At 39.2% G+C, this 7,195-nt stretch overlaps 1 non-coding gene across 1 annotated transcript; it reads right to left on the reverse strand.

Annotated features, from left to right (window-relative positions):
- Positions 1-657: 657 nt before the first annotated feature.
- Positions 658-728, reverse strand: trnag-ccc (transfer RNA glycine (anticodon CCC)). The gene has a single exon. It is a non-coding gene; the product is annotated as a tRNA-Gly (tRNA).
- Positions 729-7,195: the final 6,467 nt, after the last annotated feature.

A 7,195-nucleotide genomic window follows, 5' to 3' on the forward strand; every position in this document is an offset into this window, starting at 1 on the left:
GTACAAAAGATGAGACAAGCTCAGCCTCAGACAAGTGAGCATCACAGAACAGTAACGTATTTTCCGTTTTTTAATTCGGTTACATTTTTACATTTGTTTCTACAAGACGTGGTTTTTCTTTGAAGAAAGTATTGTTTTGTCTGTGTGCCGTAAATTTTTTAATTTTATTTATTTATATTTATTTTTCAGTTGAATGGACCAAGGGAAAATTGCAGATAAGAGCCATGAGAAAGAATACAACTGATTTGATTATTTTTTTATTTTACGATTTGAAAGCAATGATCGGTAGATCATAGAGCAGCACAATAATAAACTTTCAGTTTATAATGCATGCACTTTTATTTATGCATTTATCTTGATATTAAGAAACACATTTTGTTTTTAAAACAATTTAATTTTTTGCTGTTTGGCTGTTGAAAATATTTTCCCTTGAAGTTACTGACAGAGCCATAACAAAATATTGCCATATTCATTTAATCATTAAATAATGTACACTGAGTTAGGTCTTAGTTCAATAGGCTATGTGCAATCATTCCGATATATTTTAATAAACATTGAACCAGTCCGGCCATCGGCTTGTAGCAAATTTGTTTTTTTGGCCCTCGGTGTGTTTGACTTTGACATCCCTGGCGTAGGTAGAAGAAAAAAAAAAAAACGTGCGCCGCCCGGGAATCGAACCCGGGTCGCAAGAATGGGAATCTTGCATGATACCACTACACCAGCGGCGCGGGTGAAGACGCACATTGAGTATACTATATATATAGTATATATATATATTTACATCAAGTTTAACAATTTGGCCAAGCATTTTTATAGCTGTTCAAACGCTCCTGCGAACCTCACACAATTGATTATCACCTTTTATAACAAAAATGTATCTATCGAACATTCGAAAACGATTGCTTTTTTCCGGACGTCTTCGAGCTTCGTAGCTGTAAATACTTTGTCTAATCCTTTGAGTCAATAATAGTTAACAATGTGAGCAACAGGTAGTAAATATAGGTAAAAAAAACCGTCAATTAAAAAACAATATATATAAAAAAAAGTCAAAGCCGTGTAATTCGTCGCAATGGGGTTTCCGTACAAAAATTAAAATAAGTTGTAATGCTACATGATGGCCACAAGGTGACAGTATTGTAATGTAAATAAGCAAAATACCTCTTGACCGAGCCTTTCCGGAGTGTCTGCACAAATGAAAAAAATACCTTAATTAAAATCATTACTTTCCCCACTCAAGCTCCATCTTAGCTCATCAATTAACTCTCTTATTATTGCTTATGGTCTAAAAAGGTTCAATCAAAGCAACTGGACTATTCCTGTTTGTACAAGACTTTTAATTTTATTTATTTATTTATTTTTCCATAAGGCTTTTTCAGTTCTAAAATTTAGGCATGGAGTCCCAATATTTATACCGTGGAGCGTGTGTTCAACTATAAATTCATGGTCACTCAGTTTAGGGTCAAAGGTGCCTTTCGGATTGTGAATAGATGCATTATTGCTTTTAAGCAGCTGCAGGCTTCCTGTGCAATCAATTCCAACTTTATTACATGGGGAGCAGCTTCAAAATTTAATGTGATCGAGATGAGGCGACCAAGTTATTTAGGGGTTGACTAGCTCAATTGTCCTCAGTTCAGAGGCCAGACGCTTCCAAAAGGTCACACATTTTAAGGGTTAATGGATGTCGCGGCGCAAAAAGTCAAGTCGTGCATTTGTGGACTCAACGTGCAGATGTTGTTTTGATTTGCTAGAAACACTGCATTTTGCAAAGGTGTTGCCGTAATGCAACTTAAATTGCTCAACGGAGGCACTCAAGCTTAATGAAGTGTTTATTTTAACATAAATTATGCAAAGTTTGCATTTATTGTCAGGGCAAGGAAATGGATTGGTGAAATCACAAGAAAAACCAAAAGGGGACCTATGATTATTCTTTTTTAAACATTTATAACAATAAGATGGAAGATTAGCCAAACGGACAAATATCAATGAATTTCAAAATAGCTTTTATTACAAATGACAAAATTGGTAGATAGAAGAGTTAAAATGGCAACTGGTCAAGCAAGTGAATAAAATGGCGGAATCAAGAATACATTACTTGTAATATAAATCTTATCAATAATTCAGACAACTTCATTATTACACTCATTTTTTTCATATTGTTACTTTGTCTTTGCAAATGAGTGATTTGAACTTTAATCCTCACGTTGTTTCCAACATAATTGGATCAGCTTTTCTCGGAAAGTATAATTACTTCTTTTGCGCCGCTTGTTTTTTTATTCCCTAGTGAGTGAGCTGCACGCAACAATAGTCACTTGTGTTGTATTTATATACAAAATGTGTCCTGAGACACACAAGGAGGGATGGTGTGTCTTCTTTAAATGTTAGCAGATTGATATTGGCAACATCCTCTGAAATATACATATCCTGTTCATCCTTTTTTTTCTATTATTATTTCTAATATACTGTTGCGAAAGAAAGGCACAACAGATGGTTGATGGGAGATTATCACGACAGGAAGAAGCGCCATGAGGCCAATTAGAAAAGCGGATAGATGGCAGGAGGACCAATGAGAATTCTTCTTCCTTAGCTACTGGACATATTTTGGACTTTTCATTTCATTTAGTGATGAATAACAAAATTGATGCTCGTTCGTATCGGGAGGTAAACCTATGCTATACATAATAACTAAAATATTAGAAACTAGCATGGGGGGAGGGTCGCTCACTCGGAAAGCGTGAAAGGACTGTTTCCTCTCATTAAGAAGATTTCCCACTCCTCATGTGGCCCATCACGGCGCCGTCATGTGGAGGAATTTTTGATGTCTTTTAATCACCTTTGAACTCTTGCAAGTTCTCAAAAGAAAAGAGATGGGGAGGATTCCAGCGTCGCCTAATAAATTAATCAACGGTAGAGAGTTTGAATTGAAACAAAGGGAAAGGAGCTCCAGTGGAGATGTGGAGGAGCAACAAGATGACATGTTAAGAGGATTATGTTCATGAAACATGACAATTTTCTGCCGTTTTTCCGACGGAATATGTGATAGGAGGCTGACAGAAAAGGTGGAATAATTTGGACCCTCAAGACGTTCGGCTGTCAGACTTCACTTCCTGTAGGACGAAGTAAAAAGTTGCCCTCAAAAATCACTCGTGGGGAAAAGAAAAAAGTGTGACTGATGTTAAGTGGCCAACCACTTGGTACTGCATGTTATGATTGACAGTCAAGAGGGCGGGACCGAAAGATAGGCTACACTAATTGGCCAATTTGAAGTGTGAACCTCGGACCATGAAAAAGTTCAATTCATTTGCATATTGAGCTGTCAATCATCCCACAGTCGGGACCGAGCACATCCCACATGGACTTTCCCAGTCCGAGGCCTAAATTAGCATAAAAAAAAGTAAAACACACCAATCAGTGCATTTCATTCTTTGACTCCGGTCGGCCGTGCAGGGAAAAACTGACCTGGCAATTTTTTGACAGTTAAAAGACCAAACAAATGGTGGCATTAGGTTACACTAAATTCAATTAGCCTGAAGGAATAACAGAGTTTGTGCGCATGTATGTGCGAGGCAATCTAGATATTCCCCCCAGTTATATTATGGTTAATAATGTGTCATTGGTGATTGATGGTGCACAAACTAATTCGCATTTTTACGTCGGTGTGTTTGTTTGTTACGGTTCCGTTGTGTGTACATGTTCCTCGTGTCATGTATATACATATTTTTTGTACAATATATTTAATCATGGAAGTGAATATAAAAGTAACATAAAAGAAATTGTGACTCAAAAGGCAAAAAAAAAAAAAAAAAAAAAAAGGAGGTTGCGATCTTGCTAGCTAATTTACAGCCATGGCGAGAATCGAAAAACTGCAAGATACCTGGAGGAGCCATTTTTGATTCATGTCACAATTGGCTTGAAGGTGTTCATCTCTCTTCCCTTTTGTCCTTTACGTTGTGTCACGCTGGGCGTGTTTGCACGTGTGCATGTCATATTCATCAGTTATTGACCGTGTTTTGCCGCCTCAAATCAATCTGGTCGCGAATGAGAGAAAAAAAAAAAATGGCAACCCGGTAAAGGTTGAGCTGCTTTCGTCTGGATTATTAGATTTTTGAGAGTGTTGCCAGTTGGGCAACTCCTTTTCCGAAAGCTTCAGGTACTATCCTGAGTGTAATCATCGTTAGTGTCATTACGGGGCAGAATCTTTCCTGCCCCTGGGGCCGCCGTTCCATCATTGAGACCGGCGGTAATAACCGCAAATGACAGCTGTGATTCATAAGCGCTGCTTTTTGCCTCTCGTCTCTGCAAAAGACAGAATTTAGTTGACAATGAGCAAGATGTGATTTTTTTTTTTTGTAATAATAATCAAATGTCGAAATCGCTGCGATGACTCAAGAGTGGGTTTTTTAAAAATCATTCTTCAAACGCCATGAAGCGCTTTAAAAAGTCCTCGGTGGATATTTAGTTCAAGTGAGGGCTTATAAAAATAACTTCAAAGTATCTTTGATGGGATTGTGTGAGGTCAAAGTTCAAACTAATATTAGTTTTCATATTACCTACATTGAATTACATTTTTTGAACCCGTCTCCAGGGTAGACCCGGGTTCAGGATTGTGGTTAAGGAAAGGGACAACATCTCCAACATATTTGACCTTCATCATCCAAGCTGATGGATGGCAGCATTGTGAGGGACCACCAATGATATTTTTTATTTCTTCCTCTTCATCACACCCAACGTTTGGGTGATGACATCATCAAACGATGGAGAGCGGTCGCCCTTGGGTTTTTTTCCTCGGACCGAGTCACTCATCACTTTGTTGTGACAAGTGGCATAATGGAAGTAGGAAGAGGAAGAGGAAGAGGAGGGAATGTGCCTTCATACCACTTAACCCCTCCCACCATCAAGGCCGCCGTACGTTCCTGTTGGTCGCAACATTAGGTACATTTACACCATCCAGGAAGATCAAATCTCAATTGATAATTAAAATTTCAGAAAACAATAAGTCACTTGATGACATGCCTTCCAATTGACCTAATTTGCAAAAAATGGGTCCTCAAAGCTTCTCCACCGAGTTCTTTGTTGTTGAAAAAGGGGGTCAATGACACAATATTTTATATTTTGTTCCCTTGCTGTTGTTTTATTGCAGTGTAACACGTGCCAATGACGTGAGGCTATCATGATCGTCATCACCACGCGTGTCAAACTGGGGTTTGTCCCATCAGGGAGTATTGATGGCGATGATCTTGAAGATGACATTTATTGCTTCCATTTGACACGCAAGAGGACAAAGAGGAGGGTCCGACGCATTTAGTGACGTTTGCCCTCATTCCGCAGAGGTCAGGCTATTTCACCGTGTCTTGTTCATTTCATGTATTGCCATTGGGAAAAATTTCAGGGTGTGGCGACGGTTAGGTTTTGCTGTTAGGATTCAATATCTAAGGTTAGGTCATAGGATTGGATTGGGGTTAGGATTATAGGTTTAGGATTGGGGTTAGGGTTAGGATTAGGGTTAGGACTATAGGTTCAGGATTGGGTTAGGGTTATAGGTTCAAATTGGGGTTAGGATAATAGGTTCAGGATTGTGGTTAGGACTATAGGGTCAGGATTGTGGTTAGGATTATAGGTCAGGATTGGGGCTAGGATTATAGGTCAGGATTGGGGCTAGGATTCTAGGTATAGGATTGGGATTCTCGGTTTAGGAGAGGGGTTAGGATTATAGGTACAAGATTGTGGTTAGGATTATAGGTCAGGATTGGAGATAGGATTATAGATTCAGGATTGAGATTAGGATTATAGGTGCAGGATTGGAGTTTGTTATTGGTGTGGGTGCAAATGAGGTTGCAAAAATGAGTGCTGGGACGCTGCACACACGTCTCAGGGTGTCGTCATTACAGCATTGTTATTTATTCATGCTGATTTTATACCGTAGGTCGGAGCTGAGTTGGGAGTGCGTGCATGTGTAATTGTGATGCAGCATTTAATACTCTTTAATTCAGCATAATCACATCAGGAGCTGCTCCTCTCGTTTCAGAAGTGCGCCGACCGGTTTCAAGCGGCAAATCCCACGGGCCCCCACGTTCCGCATTCAATTTGCCGTTTGTGCCTCAAATCACAAAAAAATACGGTTGTTTGAACACGATGTTCTGGATGAGTTACACTTTTAGATGTTTTTGCACAGGTGGAATTGGGACGCATTTACTGTCACACAGGTTGTGTGTAAAAGGATGCCCGCGAGGGTTTTAGAGGTCACGGACAAATTGAAGGTGTGCAAACTGTCACCGATTCTTTTAATGACTTTACGCTCCACATCCTTTGCCCATCTCTCTTGCCCTGCAACTTCAAAAACACAAAATGAAAACCGCAACACCTGCCAAATGAACATGATTGTGAACCCTGCCCTAAGGAGATACTACGTATGTGGGCAACAAGGAATCTTGCTTTGACATTCCATTTCTCTCATTTCAGGTCTTCTAAGAAATACTCCTTGTATAGAGACTGTTGGGAATTATAAATATTAAATATTAGAATTAAGTTGTAAATGTAGGTCAGTGCTTCTGGTTGTGTTTAGGCTGGCAGAAAACAAAGTGAATTTTCACCATTTCATTTTGAATTGGTGCCACTGGACTTATTCAACCAGAAAAGTCAAAGAGCCAAATTTACGTTTGGATAGCATCTTTCACGTAAAATTGGAAATTCTTTGTTTCCGCCAGTAAGGTGTGTGTTTCATCAAAAAAGCAACAGCATGTGTAGCCTCTGGCTAAATGACCTGATTTAGCATCTGGACCAGTGAGTGAGACAGAAGGAGGACGAGGAGATGGACATGAATTCAATGAGTCCACAGAAACTCTCTCTAGAGGGGTTGCTTTTGTCTTGGAAATTGATTATCCTACATTCTAGACTATAAGGATTATGTAAAGTAAAGGATTAAACTGATAAACAATCAGGATGAATGTCACTTGGTTTGCGAATCCGGCAGGTTTTGGAATCGTCTCCCCAAAGTTCTAATAGCCACTGTCGTCTTTTTGATTTCCTCTGGGAAGCTAACGGAAATGGAGTTGGCTCTTCCATTTCATGAAGTTCTGTTCATATCACCTCCAAGTAACATCTACACATGAAAATAGCCTGGAGAAAAGCAAAATTTGGACTTACCCAGGTTTACGTTTTGGCGATGTAGAATCTTTTGGCTTGATGAACAAAAAAGCAC

This window comes from Syngnathus scovelli, chromosome 21, assembly GCF_024217435.2.
Source record: "Syngnathus scovelli strain Florida chromosome 21, RoL_Ssco_1.2, whole genome shotgun sequence".
Classification (NCBI taxonomy): Eukaryota; Metazoa; Chordata; class Actinopteri; order Syngnathiformes; family Syngnathidae; genus Syngnathus; species Syngnathus scovelli.